This window comes from Schistocerca piceifrons, unplaced genomic scaffold, assembly GCF_021461385.2.
Source record: "Schistocerca piceifrons isolate TAMUIC-IGC-003096 unplaced genomic scaffold, iqSchPice1.1 HiC_scaffold_2095, whole genome shotgun sequence".
NCBI lineage: Eukaryota > Metazoa > Arthropoda > Insecta > Orthoptera > Acrididae > Schistocerca > Schistocerca piceifrons.
The window spans coordinates 19,048-38,094 of NW_025728003.1; positions in this window are offsets into that span (position 1 = coordinate 19,048).

The window sequence follows — 19,047 nt, forward strand, 5'->3', positions numbered from 1 at the left end:
TAGTGTCACAGAAATGGTTCAAACATAGACAGTAAGAGGAGCCAGTCTTCTTGTACTTAAGTCGGCATTGTGCCTTTTGTATTTAATTCCGATGCAATTTCTGTGTTTCATCGTCAATAAGAAGCCCAGGGGGATACAGCAAACCTATAGTGAAGCATCGGAATCTATAACTAGTGTCACAGGAATGGTTCAAAACATAGTCAGTAAGAAGAGTCAGTCTTCTTGTCCTTAAGTCGGCATTGTGCCTCTTGTATTTAATTCCGATGGAATTTCTCTGTTTCATCGTAAATAAGAAGGTCCAAGGGATACAGTAAATCTTGAGTGAAGCATCGGAATCTATAACTGGTATCACAATAATGGTTCAAAACATAGACAGTAAGAAGAGTCAGTCTTCTTGTACTTAAGTCGGCATTGAGCCTTTTGTATTTAATTCCGATGCAATTTCAGTGTTTCATAAACAATAAGAAGGTCCTGGGAATACAGCAAGCCTGAAGTGAAGCATTGGAATCTGCAACTAGTGTCACTGGAATGGTTCAAAATATAGACAGTAAGAAGAGTCAGTCTTCTTGTACTTAAGTCGGCATTGTGCCTTTTGTATTTAATTCCGATGCAATTTCTGTGTTTCATCGTCAATAAGATTATCCAAGGGAAACAGAAAACCTGAAGTGAAACATCGGAATCTATAACTAGTGTCACAGGACTGGTTCAAAACATAGTCAGTAAGAAGAGTCAGTCTTCTTGTCCTTAAGTCGGCATTGTGCCTTTTGTATTTAATTCCGATGCAATTTCTGTGTTTCATCGGCAATAAGGTCAGAGCGATACAGTAAACCTGAAGTGAAGCATCGGAATCTATAACTAGTGTCACAGGAATGGTTCAAAACATAGTCAGTAAGAAGAGTCAGTCTTCTTTTACTTAAGTCGGCATTGTGCCTTTTCTATTTAATTCCTATGCAATTTCTGTGTTTCATCGTCAATAAGAAGGTCCAAGGGATACAGTAAACCTGGAGTGAAGTTTCGGAATCTATAACTAGTGTCACAGAAATGGTTCAAAACATAGTCAGTAAGAAGAGTCAATCTTCTTGTACTTAAGTCGGCATTGTGCCTTTTCTATTTAATTCCGATGCAATTTCTGTGTTTCATCGTCAATGAGAAGGTCCATGGGATACAGTAAACCTGAAGTGAACCATCGGAATCTATAACTAGAGTCACAGGAATGATTAAAAACATAGTCAGTAAGAAGAGTCAGTCTTCTTGTACTTAAGTTGGCATTGTGCCTTTCGTATTTAATTTCGGTGCAATTTCTGTGTATCACCGGCAATAAGATGGTCAGAGGGATACAGTAAACCTGAAGTGAAGCATCGGGATCCAAAACTAGTGACACGGGAATGGTTCAAGTCATGGACTGTAGGAAGAGTCAGTCTTCTTGTACTTAAGTTGGCATTGTGCCTTTTGTATTGAGTTCCGATGCAATTTCTGTGTTTCATCGTCAATAAGAAGGTGCAAGGGATACAATAAACCTGAAGTGAAGCATCGGAATCTGCAACTAGTGTCACAGGAATGGTTCAAAACATAGACAGTAAGAAGAGTCAGTCTTCATGTACTTAAGTCGGCATTGTGCCTTTTCTATTTAATTCCGATGCTATTTCTGTGTTTCATCGTCAATAAGAAGGTCAGAGGGATACAGTAAACCTGAAGTGAAGCATCGGAATCTATAACGTGTTTCACGGGAATGGTTCAAAGCATAGTCAGTAAGAAGAGTCAGTCTTCTTCTACTTAATTTGGCATTGTGCCTTTCGTATGAAATTCCGATGCAATTTCTGTGTTTCATCGTCAATAAGAAGCTCCAAGGGATACAGTAAACCTGGCGTAAAGAATCGGAAACTATAACTAGTGTCACAGTAAAGGTTCAAATCATAGACAGTAAGAAGAGTCAGACGTCTTTTACTTAAGTCGGCATTGTGCCTTATGTATTTACTTCCGATGCAAATTCTGTGTTTCATAGTCAATGACAATGTCCAAGGGATACAGTAAACCTGAAGTGAAGCATCGGAATCTATAACTAGTGTCACTGGAAAGGTTCAAAATGTAGACAGTAAGAAGAGTCAGACGTCTTTTACATAAGTCGGCATTGTGCCTTTTGTATTGAATTCCGATGCAATTTCTGTGTTTCATCGTCAATAAGATGGTCCAAGGGATACAGTAAACCTGAAGTGAAGCATCGGACTCTATAACTAGTGTCACAGAAATGGTTCAAAACATAGACAGTAGAAGAGTCAGTCTTCTTGAACTTAAGTCGGCATTGTGCCTTTTGTAGTTAATTCCGATGCAATATCTGTGTTTCATCGTCAATACGAAAGGTCCAAGGTATACAGTATACCTGAAGTGAAGCATCGGAATCTATAACTAGTGTCACAGGAATGGTTCAAAACATAGTCAGTAAGAAGAGTCAGTCTTCTTGTACTTAAGTCGGCATCGTGCCTTTTCAATTTAATTCCGATGCTATTTCTGTGTTTCATCGTCAATAAGAAGGTCCAAGGGATACAGTAAACCTGAAGTGAAGCATCGGAATCTATAACAAGTGTCAGAGGGATGGTTCAAAACATAGACAGTAAGAAGAGTCAGTCTTTTTGTACTTAAGTCGGCATTGTGCATTTTGTATTTAATTCCGATGCAATTTCTGTGTTTCATCGTCAATACGAAAGGTCCATGGTATACAGTCAACCTGAAGAGAAGCATCGGAATCTATAACTAGTGTCACAGGAATGGTTCAAAACCTAGTCAGTAAGAAGAGTCAATCTTCTTGTACTTAAGTCGGCATTGTGCCTTTTCTATTTAATTCCGATGCAATTTCTGTGTTTCATCGTCAATTAGAAGGTCGAAGGGATACAGTGAACCTGAAGTGAAGCATCGGAATCTATAACTAGTGTCACAGGAATGGTTCAAACCTGATTCAGTAAGAAGAGTCTGTCTTCTTTTAATTAAGTCTTCATTGTGCCTTTTCTATTTAATTCCAATGCAATATCTGTGTTTCATCGTCAATAAGAAGGTCCAAGAGATGCAGTAAACCTGGAGTGAAGCATCGGAATCTATAACTAGTGTCACAGGAATGGTTCAAATCATAGACAGTAACAAGAGTCAGACTTCTTTTACTTAAGTCGGCATTGTGCCATTTGTATTTAATTCCGATGCAATTTCTGTGGTTCATCGTCAATAAGATGGTCCAAAGGATACAGTAAACCTGGAGTGAAGCATCGGAGTCTATAACTAGTGTCACAGGACTGGTTCAAAAATAGACAGTAAGAAGAGTCAGTCTTCTTGTACTTCATTCGGCATTGAGCCTTTTGTATTTAATTCCGATGCAATTTCTGTGTTTCATCGTCAATAAGAAGGTCAGAGGGATACAGTAAACCTGAAGTGAAGCATCGGAATCCATAACTAGTGTCACAGGAATGGTTCAAAACATAGTCAGTAAGAAGAGTCAGTCTTCTTGTACTTAAGTCGGCATTGTGCCTTTTGTATTTAATTCCGATGCAATTTCTGTGTTTCATCGTCAATAAGAAGGTCCAAGGCATACAGTAAACCTGGAGTGAAGCATCGGAATCGATAACTAGTGTCACAGGGACGGTTCAAAACATAGACAGTAAGATGTGTCAGTATTCTTGTACTTAAGTAGGCATTGTGTTTTTGTATTTATTTCCGATGCAATTTCTGTGTTTCATCGCCACTAAGAAGGTTAGAGGGATACAGTAATCCTGAAGATAAGCTTCGGAATCTATAACTAGTGTCACAGGAATGGTTCAAAGCATCGTCAGTAAGAAGAGTCAGTCTTGTTGTAGTTAAGTCGGCATTGTGATTCTGTATGAATTCCGATGCAATTTCTGTGATTCATCGTCAATAAGAAGGTCCAAAGGATACAGTAAACCTGAAGTGAAGCATCGGAATCTACAACTAGTGTCACAGGAATGGTTCAAAACATAGTCAGTAAGAAGAGTCAGTCTTCTTGTACTTAAGTTGGCATTGTGCCTTTCGTATTTAATTCCGGTGCAATTTCTGTATATCACCGGCAATAAGATGGTCAGAGGGGTACAGTAAGCCTGAAATGAAGCATCGGAATCTATAACTAGTGTCACAGAAATGGTTCAAACATAGACAGTAAGAGGAGCCAGTCTTCTTGTACTTAAGTCGGCATTGTGCCTTTTGTATTTAATTCCGATGCAATTTCTGTGTTTCATCGTCAATAAGAAGGCCAGGGGGATACAGCAAACCTATAGTGAAGCATCGGAGTCTATAACTAGTGTCACAGGACTGGTTCAAAAATAGACAGTAAGAAGAGTCAGTCTTCTTGTACTTAATTCCGCATTGAGCCTTTTGTATTTAATTCCGATGCAATTTCTGTGTTTCATCGTCAATAAGAAGGTCAGAGGGATACAGTAAACCTGAAGTGAAGCATCGGAATCCATAACTAGTGTCACAGGAATGGTTCAAAACATAGTCAGTAAGAAGAGTCAGTCTTCTTGTACTTAAGTCGGCGTTGTGCCTTTTGTATTTAATTCCGATGCTATTTCTGTGTTTCATCGTCAATAAGAAGGTCAGAGGGATACAGTAAACCTGGAGTGAAGCATCGGAATCTATAACTAGTGTCACGGGAATGGTTCAAATCATAGACAGTAACAAGAGTCAGACTTCTTTTACTTAAGTCGGCATTGTGCCATTTGTATTTAATTCCGATGCAATTTCTGTGTTTCATCGTCAATAAGAAGGCCCAAGGCATACAGTAAACCTGGAGTGAAGCATCGGAATCGATAACTTGTGTCACAGGGACGGTTCAAAACATAGACAGTAAGACGTGTCAGTATTCTTGTACTTAAGTCGGCATTGTGTTTTTGTATTTATTTCCGATGCAATTTCTGTGTTTCATCGCCACTAAGAAGGTCAGAGGGATACAGTAATCCTGAAGATAAGCTTCGGAATCTATAACTAGTGTCACAGGAATGGTTCAAAGCATCGTCAGTAAGAAGAGACAGTCTTGTTGTAGTTAAGTCGGCATTGTGATTCTGTATGAATTCCGATGCAATTTCTGTGATTCATCGTCAATAAGATGGTCAGAGGGATACAGTAAACCTGAAGTGAAGCATCGGGATCCAAAACTAGTGACACGGGAATGGTTCAAGTCATGGACTGTAGGAAGAGTCAGTCTTCTTGTACTTAAGTTGGCATTGTGCCTTTTGTATTGAATTCCGATGCAATTTCTGTGTTTCATCGTCAATAAGAAGGTGCAAGGGATACAATAAACCTGAAGTGAAGCATCGGAATCTGCAACTAGTGTCACAGGAATGGTTCAAAACATAGACAGTAAGAAGAGTCAGTCTTCATGTACTTAAGTCGGCATTGTGCCTTTGCTATTTAATTCCGATGCTATTTCTGTGTTTCATCGTCAATAAGAAGGTCAGAGGGATACAGTAAACCTGAAGTGAAGCATCGGAATCTATAACGTGTTTCACGGGAATGGTTCAAAGCATAGTCAGTAAGAAGAGTCAGTCTTCTTCTACTTAATTTGGCATTGTGCCTTTCGTATGAAATTCCGATGCAATTTCTGTGTTTCATCGTCAATAAGAAGCTCCAAGGGATACAGTAAACCTGGCGTAAAGAATCGGAAACTATAACTAGTGTCACAGTAAAGGTTCAAATCATAGACAGTAAGAAGAGTCAGACGTCTTTTACTTAAGTCGGCATTGTGCCTTATGTATTTACTTCCGATGCAAATTCTGTGTTTCATAGTCAATGACAATGTCCAAGGGATACAGTAAACCTGAAGTGAAGCATCGGAATCTATAACTAGTGTCACTGGAAAGGTTCAAAATGTAGACAGTAAGAAGAGTCAGACGTCTTTTACATAAGTCGGCATTGTGCCTTTTGTATTGAATTCCGATGCAATTTCTGTGTTTCATCGTCAATAAGATGGTCCAAGGGATACAGTAAACCTGAAGTGAAGCATCGGACTCTATAACTAGTGTCACAGAAATGGTTCAAAACATAGACAGTAGAAGAGTCAGTCTTCTTGAACTTAAGTCGGCATTGTGCCTTTTGTAGTTAATTCCGATGCAATTTCTGTGTTTCATCGTCAATACGAAAGGTCCAAGGTATACAGTATACCTGAAGTGAAGCATCGGAATCTATAACTAGTGTCACAGGAATGGTTCAAAACATAGTCAGTAAGAAGAGTCAGTCTTCTTGTACTTAAGTCGGCATCGTGCCTTTTCAATTTAATTCCGATGCTATTTCTGTGTTTCATCGTCAATAAGAAGGTCCAAGGGATACAGTAAACCTGAAGTGAAGCATCGGAATCTATAACAAGTGTCAGAGGGATGGTTCAAAACATAGACAGTAAGAAGAGTCAGTCTTTTTGTACTTAAGTCGGCATTGTGCATTTTGTATTTAATTCCGATGCAATTTCTGTGTTTCATCGTCAATACGAAAGGTCCATGGTATACAGTCAACCTGAAGAGAAGCATCGGAATCTATAACTAGTGTCACAGGAATGGTTCAAAACCTAGTCAGTAAGAAGAGTCAATCTTCTTGTACTTAAGTCGGCATTGTGCCTTTTCTAGTTAATTCCGATGCAATTTCTGTGTTTCATCGTCAATTAGAAGGTCGAAGGGATACAGTGAACCTGAAGTGAAGCATCGGAATCTATAACTAGTGTCACAGGAATGGTTCAAACCTTATTCAGTAAGAAGAGTCTGTCTTCTTTTAATTAAGTCTTCATTGTGCCTTTTCTATTTAATTCCAATGCAATATCTGTGTTTCATCGTCAATAAGAAGGTCCAAGCGATGCAGTAAACCTGGAGTGAAGCATCGGAATCTATAACTAGTGTCACAGGAATGGTTCAAATCATAGACAGTAACAAGAGTCAGACTTCTTTTACTTAAGTCGGCATTGTGCCATTTGTATTTAATTCCGATGCAATTTCTGTGGTTCATCGTCAATAAGATGGTCCAAAGGATACAGTAAACCTGGAGTGAGTCATCGGAGTCTATAACTAGTGTCACAGGACTGGTTCAAAAATAGACAGTAAGAAGAGTCAGTCTTCTTGTACTTCATTCGGCATTGAGCCTTTTGTATTTAATTCCGATGCAATTTCTGTGTTTCATCGTCAATAAGAAGGTCAGAGGGATACAGTAAACCTGAAGTGAAGCATCGGAATCCATAACTAGTGTCACAGGAATGGTTCAAAACATAGTCAGTAAGAAGAGTCAGTCTTCTTGTACTTAAGTCGGCATTGTGCCTTTTGTATTTAATTCCGATGCAATTTCTGTGTTTCATCGTCAATAAGAAGGTCCAAGGCATACAGTAAACCTGGAGTGAAGCATCGGAATCGATAACTAGTGTCACAGGGACGGTTCAAAACATAGACAGTAAGATGTGTCAGTATTCTTGTACTTAAGTAGGCATTGTGTTTTTGTATTTATTTCCGATGCAATTTCTGTGTTTCATCGCCACTAAGAAGGTTAGAGGGATACAGTAATCCTGAAGATAAGCTTCGGAATCTATAACTAGTGTCACAGGAATGGTTCAAAGCATCGTCAGTAAGAAGAGTCAGTCTTGTTGTAGTTAAGTCGGCATTGTGATTCTGTATGAATTCCGATGCAATTTCTGTGATTCATCGTCAATAAGAAGGTCCAAAGGATACAGTAAACCTGAAGTGAAGCATCGGAATCTACAACTAGTGTCACAGGAATGGTTCAAAACATAGTCAGTAAGAAGAGTCAGTCTTCTTGTACTTAAGTTGGCATTGTGCCTTTCGTATTTAATTCCGGTGCAATTTCTGTATATCACCGGCAATAAGATGGTCAGAGGGATACAGTAAGCCTGAAATGAAGCATCGGAATCTATAACTAGTGTCACAGAAATGGTTCAAACATAGACAGTAAGAGGAGCCAGTCTTCTTGTACTTAAGTCGGCATTGTGCCTTTTGTATTTAATTCCGATGCAATTTCTGTGTTTCATCGTCAATAAGAAGGCCAGGGGGATACAGCAAACCTATAGTGAAGCATCGGGATCTATAACTAGTGTCACAGGAATGGTTCAAAACATAGTCAGTAAGAAGAGTCAGTCTTCTTGTCCTTAAGTCGGCATTGTGCCTCTTGTATTTAATTCCGATGCAATTTCTCTGTTTCATCGTAAATAAGAAGGTCCAAGGGATACAGTAAATCTTGAGTGAAGCATCGGAATCTATAACTGGTGTCACAATAATGGTTCAAAACATAGACAGTAAGAAGAGTCAGTCTTCTTGTACTTAAGTCGGCATTGTGCCTTTTGTATTTAATTCCTATGCAATTTCAGTGTTTCATAAACAATAAGAAGGTCCTGGGAATACAGTAAGCCTGAAGTGAAGCATCGGAATCTGCAACTAGTGTCACTGGAATGGTTCAAAATATAGACAGTAAGAAGAGTCAGTCTTCTTGTACTTAAGTCGGCATTGTGCCTTTTGTATTTAATTCCGATGCAATTTCTGTGTTTCATCGTCAATAAGATTATCCAAGGGAAACAGAAAACCTGAAGTGAAACATCGGAATCTATAACTAGTGTCACAGGAATGGTTCAAAACATAGTCAGTAAGAAGAGTCAGTCTTCTTGTCCTTAAGTCGGCATTGTGCCTTTTGTATTTAATTCCGATGCAATTTCTGTGTTTCATCGGCAATAAGGTCAGAGGGATACAGTAAACCTGAAGTGAAGCATCGGAATCTATAACTAGTGTCACAGGAATGGTTCAAAACATAGTCAGTAAGAAGAGTCAGTCTTCTTTTACTTAAGTCGGCATTGTGCCTTTTCTATTTAATTCCTATGCAATTTCTGTGTTTCATCGTCAATAAGAAGGTCCAAGGGATACAGTAAACCTGGAGTGAAGCTTCGGAATCTATAACTAGTGTCACAGAAATGGTTCAAAGCATAGTCAGTAAGAAGAGTCAATCTTCTTGTACTTAAGTCGGCATTGTGCCTTTTCTATTTCATTCCGATGCAATTTCTGTGTTTCATCGTCAATGAGAAGGTCCATGGGATACAGTAAACCTGAAGTGAACCATCGGAATCTATAACTAGAGTCACAGGAATGATTAAAAACATAGTCAGTAAGAAGAGTCAGTCTTCTTGTACTTAAGTCGGCATTGTGCCTTTTCTATTTAATTCCGATGCAATTTCTGTGTTTCATCGTCAATAAGAAGGTCCAAGGGATACAGTAAACCTCAAGTGAAGCATCGGAATCCAAAACTAGTGTCACAGGAATGGTTCAAATCATAGACAGTAGGAAGAGTCAGTCTTCTTGAACTTAAGTCGGCATTGTGCCTTTTGTATTTAATTCCGATGCAATTTCTGTGTTTCATCGTCAATACGAAAGGTCCAAGGTATACAGTATACCTGAAGTGAAGCATCGGAATCTATAACTAGTGTCACAGGAATGGTTCAAAACGTAGTCAGTAAGAAGAGTCAGTCTTCTTGTACTTAAGTCGGCATTGTGCCTTTTCAATTTAATTCCGATGCTATTTCTGTGTTTCATCGTCAATAAGAAGGTCCAAGGGATACAGTAAACCTGAAGTGAAGCATCGGAATCTATAACAAGTGTCAGAGGGATGGTTCAAAACATAGACAGTAAGAAGAGTCAGTCTTTTTGTACTTAAGTCGGCATTGTGCATTTTGTATTTAATTCCGATGCAATTTCTGTGTTTCATCGTTAATACGAAAGGTCCATGGTATACAGTCAACCTGAAGAGAAGCATCGGAATCTATAACTAGTGTCACAGGAATGGTTCAAAACCTAGTCAGTAAGAAGAGTCAATCTTCTTGTACTTAAGTCGGCATTGTGCCTTTTCTATTTAATTCCGATGCAATTTCTGTGTTTCATCGTCAATAAGAAGGTCCAAGGGATACAGTAAACCTGGAGTGAAGCATCGGAATCTATAACTACTGTCACAGGAATGGTTCAAAGCTTATTCAGTAAGAAGAGTCTGTCTTCTTTTAATTAAGTCTTCATTGTGCCTTTTCTATTTAATTCCAATGCAATTTCTGTGTTTCATCGTCAATAAGAAGGTCCAAGGGATACAGTAAACCTGGAGTGAAGCATCGGAATCTATAACTAGTGTCACAGGAATGGTTCAAATCATAGACAGTAACAAGAGTCAGACTTCTTTTACTTAAGTCGGCATTGTGCCATTTGTATTTAATTCCGATGCAATTTCTGTGTTTCATCGTCAATAAGATGGTCCAAAGGATACAGTAAACCTGGAGTGAAGCATCGGAGTCTATAACTAGTGTCACAGGACTGGTTCAAAAATAGACAGTAAGAAGAGTCATTCTTCTTGTACTTCATTCGGCATTGAGCCTTTTGTATTTAATTCCGATGCAATTTCTGTGTTTCATCGTCAATAAGAAGGTCAGAGGGATACAGTAAACCTGAAGTGAAGCATCGGAATCCATAACTAGAGTCACAGGAATGGTTCAAAACATAGTCAGTAAGAAGAGTCAGTCTTCTTGTACTTAAGTCGGCATTGTGCCTTTTGTATTTAATTCCGATGCAATTTCTGTGTTTCATCGTCAATAAGAAGGTCCAAGGCATACAGTAAACCTGGAGTGAAGCATCGGAATCGATAACTAGTGTCACAGGGACGGTTCAAAACATAGACAGTAAGATGTGTCAATATTCTTGTACTTAAGCCGGCATTGTGTTTTTGTATTTATTTCCGATGCAATTTCTGTGTTTCATCGCCACTAAGAAGGTCAGAGGGATACAGTAATTTTGAAGATAAGCTTCGGAATCTATAACTAGTGTCACAGGAATGGTTCAAAGCATCGTCAGTAAGAAGAGTCAGTCTTGTTGTAGTTAAGTCGGCATTGTGATTCTGTATGAATTCCGATGCAATTTCTGTGATTCATCGTCAATAAGAAGGTCCAAAGGATACAGTAAACCTGAAGTGAAGCATCGGAATCTACAACTAGAGTCACAGGAATGGTTCAAAACATAGTCAGTAAGAAGAGTCAGTCTTCTTGTACTTAAGTTGGCATTGTGCCTTTCGTATTTAATTCCGGTGCAATTTCTGTGTATCACCGGCAATAAGATGGTCAGAGGGATACAGTAAGCCTGAAATGAAGCATCGGAATCTATAACTAGTGTCACAGAAATGGTTCAAACATAGACAGTAAGAGGAGCCACTCTTCTTGTACTTAAGTCGGCATTGTGCCTTTTGTATTTAATTCCGAAGCAATTTCTGTGTTTCATCGTCAATAAGAAGGCCAGGGGGATACAGCAAACCTATAGTGAAGCATCGGAATCTATAACTAGTGTCACAGGAATGGTTCAAAACATAGGCAGTAAGAAGAGTCAGTCTTCTTGTCCTTAAGTCGGCATTGTGCCTCTTGTATTTAATTCCGATGCAATTTCTCTGTTTCATCGTCAATAAGGAGGTCCAAGGGATACAGTAAACCTTGAGTGAAGCATCGGAATCTATAACTAGTGTCACAATAATGGTTCAAACATAGACAGTAAGAAGAGTCAGTCTTCTTGTACTTAAGTCGGCATTGTGCCTTTTGTATTTAATTCCGATGCAATTTCAGTGTTTCATAAACAAAAAGAAGGTCCTGGGTATACAGTAAACCTGAAGTGAAGCATCGGAATCTGCAACTAGTGTCACTGGAATGGTTCAAAATATAGACAGTAAAAAGAGTCAGTCTTCTTGTACTTAAGTCGGCATTGTGCCTTTTGTATTTAATTCCGATGCAATTTCTGTGTTTCATCGTCAATAATATTATCCAAGGGAAACAGAAAACCTGAAGTGAAGCATCGGAATCTATAACTAGTGTCACAGGAATGGTTCAAAACATAGTCAGTAAGAAGAGTCAGTCTTCTTGTCCTTAAGTCGGCATTGTGCCTTTTGTATTTAATTCCGATGCAATTTCTGTGTTTCATCGGCAATAAGGTCAGAGGGATACAGTAAACCTGAAGTGAAGCATCGGAATCTATAACTAGTGTCACAGGAATGGTTCAAAACATAGTCAGTAAGAAGAGTCAGTCTTCTTTTACTTAACTCGGCATTGTGCCTTTTCTAATTAATTCCTATGCAATTTCTGTGTTTCATCGTCAATAAGAAGGTCCAAGGGATACAGTAAACCTGGAGTGAAGCTTCGGAATCTATAACTAGTGTCACAGAAATGGTTCAAAGCATAGTCAGTAAGAAGAGTCAATCTTCTTGTACTTAAGTCGGCATTGTGCCTTTTCTATTTAATTCCGATGCAATTTCTGTGTTTCATCGTCAATAAGAAGGTCCATGGGATACAGTAAACCTGAAGTGAACCATCGGAATCTATAACTAGAGTCACAGGAATGGTTAAAAACATAGTCAGTAAGAAGAGTCAGTCTTCTTGTTCTTAAGACGGCATTGTGCCTTTTCTATCTAATTCCGATGCAATTTCTGTGTTTCATCGTCAATAAGAAGGTCCAAGGGATACAGTAAACCTGGAGTGAAGCATCGGAATCTATAACTAGTGTCACAGGAATGGTTCAAAACATAGACAGTAAGAAGAGTCAGTCTTCCTGTACTTAAGTCGGCATTTTGCCATTTGTATTTAATTCCGATGCAATTTCTGTGTTTCATCGTCAATTAGAAGGTCCAAGGGATACAGTGAACCTGAAGTGAAGCATCGGAATCTATAACTAGTGTCACAGGAATGGTTCAAAACTTATTCAGTAAGAAGGGTCTGTCTTCTTTTAATTAAGTCTTCATTGTGCTTTTTCTATTTAATTCCAATGCAATTTCTGTGTTTCATCGTCAATAAGAAGGTCCAAGGGATACAGTAAACCTGGAGTGAAGCATCGGAATCTATAACTAGTGTCACAGGAATGGTTCAAATCATAGACAGTAACAAGAGTCAGACTTCTTTTACTTAAGTCGGCATTGTGCCATTTGTATTTAATTCCGATGCAATTTCTGTGTTTCATCGTCAATAAGAAGGTCCAAAGGATACAGTAAACCTGGAGTGAAGCATTGGAGTCTATAACTAGTGTCACAGGACTGGTTCAAAAATAGACAGTAAGAAGAGTCAGTCTTCTTGTACTTAATTCGGCATTGAGCCCTTTGTATTTAATTCCGATGCAATTTCTGTGTTTCATCGTCAATAGGAAGGTCCAAGGCATACAGTAAACCTGGAGTGAAGCAGCGGAATCGATGACTAGTGTCACAGGAACGGTTCAAAACATAGACAGTAAGATGTGTCAGTATTCTTGTACTTAAGTCGGCATTGTGTTTTTGTATTTATTTCCGATGCAATTTCTGTGTTTCATCGCCACTAAGAAGGTCAGAGGGATACAGTAATCCTGAAGTTAAGCTTCGGAATCTATAACTAGTGTCACAGGAATGGTTCAAAGCATCGTCAGTAAGAAGAGTTAGTCTTGTTGTAGTTAAGTCGGCATTGTGCCTTCTGTATGAATTCCGATGCAATTTCTGTGATTCATCGTCAATAAGAAGGTCCAAAGGATACAGTAAACCTGAAGTGAAGCATCGGAATCTACAACTAGTGTCACAGGAATGGTTCAAAACATAGTCTGTAAGTAGAGTCAGTCTTCTTGTACTTAAGTTGGCATTGTGCCTTTCGTATTTAATTCCGGTGCAATTTCTGTGTATCACCGGCAATAAGATGGTCAGAGGGATACAGTATGCCTGAAATGAAGCATCGGAATCTATAACTAGTGTCACAGAAATGGTTCAAACATAGACAGTAAGAGGAGTCAGTCTTCTTGTACTTATGTCGGCATTGTGCCTTTTGTATTTAATTCCGATGCAATTTCTGTGTTTCATCGTCAATACGAAGGCCAGGGGGATACAGCAAACGGAATCTATAACTAGTGTCACAGGAATGGTTCAAAACATAGTCAGTAAGAAGAGTCAGTCTTCTTGTCCTTAAGTCGGCATTGTGCCTCTTGTATTTAATTCCGATGCAATTTCTGTGTATCATCGTCAATAAGAAGGTCCAAGGGATACAGTAAACCTTGAGTGAAGCATCGGAATCTATAACTAGTGCCACAATAATGGTTCAAAACATAGACAGTAAGATGAGTCAGTCTTCTTGTACCTAAGTCGGCATTGTGCCTTTTGTATTTAATTCCGATGCAATTTCAGTGTTTCATAAACAATAAGAAGGTCCTGGGAATACAGTAAACCTGAAGTGAAGCATCGGAATCTGCACCTAGTGTCACTGGAATGGTTCAAAATATAGACAGTAAGAAGAGTCAGTCTTCTTGTACTTAAGTCGGCATTGTGCCTTTTGTATTTAATTCCGATGCAATTTCTGTGTTTCATTGTCAATAAGAAGGTCCAAGGTGTACAGTAAACCTGAAGTGAAGCATCGGAATCTATAACTAGTGTCACAGGAATGGTTCAAAACATAGTCAGTAAGAAGAGTCAGTCTTCTTTTACTTATGTCGGCATTGTGCCTTTTCTATTTAATTCCGATGCAATTTCTGTGTTTCATCGTCAATAAGAAGGTCCAAGGGATACAGTAAACCTGGAGTGAAGCATCGGAATCTATAACTAGTGACACAGGAATGGTTCAAAACATAGACAGTAAGAAGAGTCAGTCTTCTTGTACGTAAGTCGACATTGTGGCTTTTCTATTTAATTCCGATGCAATTTCTGTGTTTCATCGTCAATAAGAAGGTCAGAGGGATACAATAAACCTGTAGGGAAGCATCGGAATCTATAACTAGTGTCACAGGAAAGGTTCAAAACATAGTCAGTTAGAAGAGTCAGTCTTCTTGTACATAAGTCTTCATGTGCCTTTTCTATTTAATTAAGATGCAATTTCTGTGTTTCATCGTCAATAAGAAGGTCCAAGGGATACAGTAAACCTGGAGTGAAGCATCGGAATACATAACTAGTGTCACAGGAATGGTTGAAAACTTAGACAGTGAGAAGAGTCAGTCTTCGTGTACTTAAGTCGGCATTTTGCCTTTTGTATTTAATTCCGATGCAATTTCTGTGTTTCATCGTCAATAAGAAGGTCAGTGGGATACAGTAGTCCTGAAGTGAAGCATCGGAATCTATAACTAGTGTCACAGGAATGGTTCAAAACATAGTCAGTAAGAAGAGTCAGTCTTCTTGTACTTAAGTCGGCATTGTGCCTTTTCTATTTAATTCCGATGCAATTTCTGTGTTTCATCGTCAATAAGAAGGTCCAAGGGATACAGTAAACCTGGAGTGAGGCATCGGAATCTATAACTAATGTCACAGGAATGGTTCAAACCATAGACAGTAATAAGAGTCAGTCTTCGTGTACTTAAGTCGGCATTGTGCCTTTCGTATTTAATTCCGATGCAATTTCTGTGTTTCATCGTCAGTAACAAGGTCCAAGTGATACAGTAGACCTGGACTGTAGCATCGAAATCTATAACTAGTGTCACAGGAATGGTTCAAAACATAGACTGTAAGAAGAGTCAGTCTTCATGTACTTATGTCGCATTTTGTCTTTTGTATTTAATTCCGATGCAATTTCTGTGTTTCATCGTCAATAAGAAGGTCCAAGGGATACAGTAAACCTGAAGTGAAGCATCGGAATCTATAACTAGTGTCACAGGAATTTTTCAAAACATAGTCAGTAAGAAGAGTCAGTCTTCTTGTACTTAAGTTTTCATTGTGCTTTTTCTATTTGATTCCGATGCAATTTCTGTGTTTCATCGTCAATAAGAAGGTCCAAGGGATACAGTAAACCTTAAGTGAACCATCGGAATCTATAACTAGTGTCACAGGAATGGTTCAAAACATAGACAGTAAGAAGAGTCAGTATTCTTGTACTTAAGTCGGCATTGTGCCTTTTGTATTTAATTCCGATGCAATTTCTGTGTTTCATCGTCAATAAGAAGGTCAGAGGGATACAGTAATCCTGAAGTGAAGCATCGGAATCTATAACTAGTGTTACAGGTATGGTTCAAAACGTAGTCAGTAAGAATAGTCAGTCTTCTTGTCCTTAGGTCATCATTGTGCATTTTCTATTATATTCTGATGCAATTTCTGTGTTTCATCGTCAATAAGAAGGTCCAAGGGATACAGTAAACCTGGAGTGAAGCATCGGAATCTGTAACTAGTGTCACAGGAATGGTTCAAATCATAGACAGTAACAAGAGTCAGACTTCTTTTACTTAAGTCGGCATTGTGCCATTTGTATTTAATTCCGATGCAATTTCTGTGTTTCATCGTCAATAAGAAGGTCCAAAGGATGCAGCAAACCTGGAGTGAAGCATCGGAGTCTATAACTAGTGTCACAGGACTGGTTCAAAAATAGACAGTAAGAAGAGTCAGTCTTCTTGTACTTAATTCGGCATTGTGCCTTTTGTATTTAATTCCGATGCAAATTCTGTGTTTCATCGTCAATAAGAAGATTAGAGGGATACAGTAAACCTGAAGTGAAGCATCGGAATCCATAACTAGTGTCACAGGAACGGTTCAAAACATAGTCAGTAAGAAGAGTCAGTCTTCTTGTACTTAAGTCGGCATTGGGCCTTTTGTATTTAATTCCGATGCAATTTCTGTGCTTCATCGGCAATAAGGTCAGAGGGATACAGTAAACCTGAAGTGAAGCATCGGAATCCAAAACTAGTGTCACAGGAATGGTTCAAACATAGACAGTAGAAGAGTCAGTCTTCTTGTACTTAAGTCGGAATTGTACCTTTTGTATTTAATTCCGATGCAATTTCTGTGTTTCATCGTCAATACGAAGGTCCAAGGTATACAGTAAACCTGAAGTGAAGCATCGGAATCTATAACTAGTGTCACAGGAATGGTTCAAAACATAGTCAGTAAGAAGAGTCAGTCTTCTTTTACTTATGTCGGCATTGTGCCTTTTCTATTTAATTCCGATGCAATTTCTGTGTTTCATCGTCAATAAGAGGGTCCAAGGGATACAGTAAACCTGGAGTGAAGCATCGGAATCTATAACTAGTGACACAGGAATGGTTCAAAACATAGACAGTAAGAAGAGTCAGTCTTCTTGTACTTAAGTCGACATTGTGCATTTTCTATTTAATTCCGATGCAATTTCTGTGTTTCATCGTCAATAAGAAGGTCAGAGGGATACAATAAACCTGAAGTGAAGCATCGGAATCTATAACTAGTGTCACAGGATTGGTTCAAAACATAGTCAGTAAGAACAGTCAGTCTTCTTGTCCTTAAGTCGGCATTGTGCCTTTTGTATATCATTCCGATGCAATTTCTGTATTTCATCGTCAATAAGAAAGGTCCAGGGTATACAGTAAACCTGAAGTGAAGCATCGGAATCTATAACTAGTGTCACAGGAATGGTTCAAAACATAGTCAGTAAGAAGAGTCAGTCTTCTTGTACTTAAGTCGGCATTGTGCCTTTTCTATTTAATTCCGATGCAATTTCTGTGTTTCATCGTCAATAAGAAGGTCCAAGGGATAGAGTAAACCTGGAGTGAGGCATCGGAATCTATAACTAGTGTCACAGGAATGGTTCAAACCATAGACAGTAATAAGAGTCAGTCTTCGTGTACTTAAGTCGGCATTTTGCATTTTGTATTTAATTCTGATGCAATTTCTGTGTTTCATCGTCAATAAGAAGGTCCAAGGGATACAGTAAACCTGAAGTGAACCATCGGAATCTATAACTAGTGTCACAGGAATTTTTCAAAACATAGTCAGTAAGAAGAGTCAGTCTTCTTGTACTTAAGTCTTCATTGTGCCTTTTCTATTTGATTCCGATGCAATGTCTGTGTTTCATCGTCAATTAGAAGGTCCAAGGGATACAGTAAACCTGAAGTGAACCAACGGAAATTATAACTAGTGTCACAGGAATGGTTCAAAACATAGACAGTAAGAAGAGAAGGTGTTCTTGTACTTAAGTCGGCATTGTGCCTTTTGTATTTAATTCCGATGCAATTTCAGGGTTTCATCGTCAATACGAAGGTCAGAGGGATACAGTAATCCTGAAGTGAAGCATCGGAATCTATAACTAGTGTCACAGGTATGGTTCAAAACGTAGTCAGTAAGAATAGTCAGTCTTCTTGTACTTATGTCATCATTGTGCATTTTCTATTTAATTCTGATACAATTTCTGTGTTTCATCGTCAATAAGAAGGTCCAAGGGATACAGTAAACCTGGAGTGAAGCATCGGAATCTGTAACTAGTGTCACAGGAATGGTTCAAATCATAGACAGTAACAAGAGTCAGACTTCTTTTACTTAAGTCGGCATTGTGCCATTTGTATTTAATTCCGATGCAATTTCTGTGTTTCATCGTCAATAAGAAGGTCCAAAGGATACAGTAAACCTGGAGTGAAGCATCGGAGTCTATAACTAGTGTCACAGGTCTGGTTCAAAAATAGAGAGTAAGAAGAGTCAGTCTTCTTGTTCTTAATTCGGCATTGTGCCTTTTGTATTTAATTCCGATGCAATTTCTGTGTTTCATCGTCAATAAGAAGATCAGAGGGATAGAGTAAACCTGAAGTGAAGCATCGGAATCCATAACTAGTGTCACAGGAATGGTTCAAAACATAGTTGGTAAGAAGAGTCAGCCTTCTTGTACTTAAGTCGGCATTGTTCCTTTTTTATTTAATTCCGATGCAACTTCTGTGTTTCATCGTCATTAAGAAGGTCAGAGGGATACAGTAAACCTGAAGTGAAGCATCGGAATCTATAGCTAGTGTCACAGGAATGGTTCAAACATAGTCTGTAAGAAGAGTCAGTCTTCTTGTCCTGAAGTCGGCATTGTGCCTTTCGTATTGAATTCCGATGCAATATCTGTGTTTCATCGTCACTAAGAAGGTCAGAGGGATACAGTAATCCTGAAGTTAAGCATCGGAATCTATAACTAGTGTCACAGGAATGGTTCAAAACATAGTCAGTTAGAAGAGTCAGTCTTCTTGTACATAAGTCTTCATGTGCCTTTTCTATTTAATTCCGATGCAATTTCTGTGTTTCATCGTCAATAAGAAGGTCCAAGGGATACAGTAAACCTGGAGTGAAGCATCGGAATACATAACTAGTGTCACA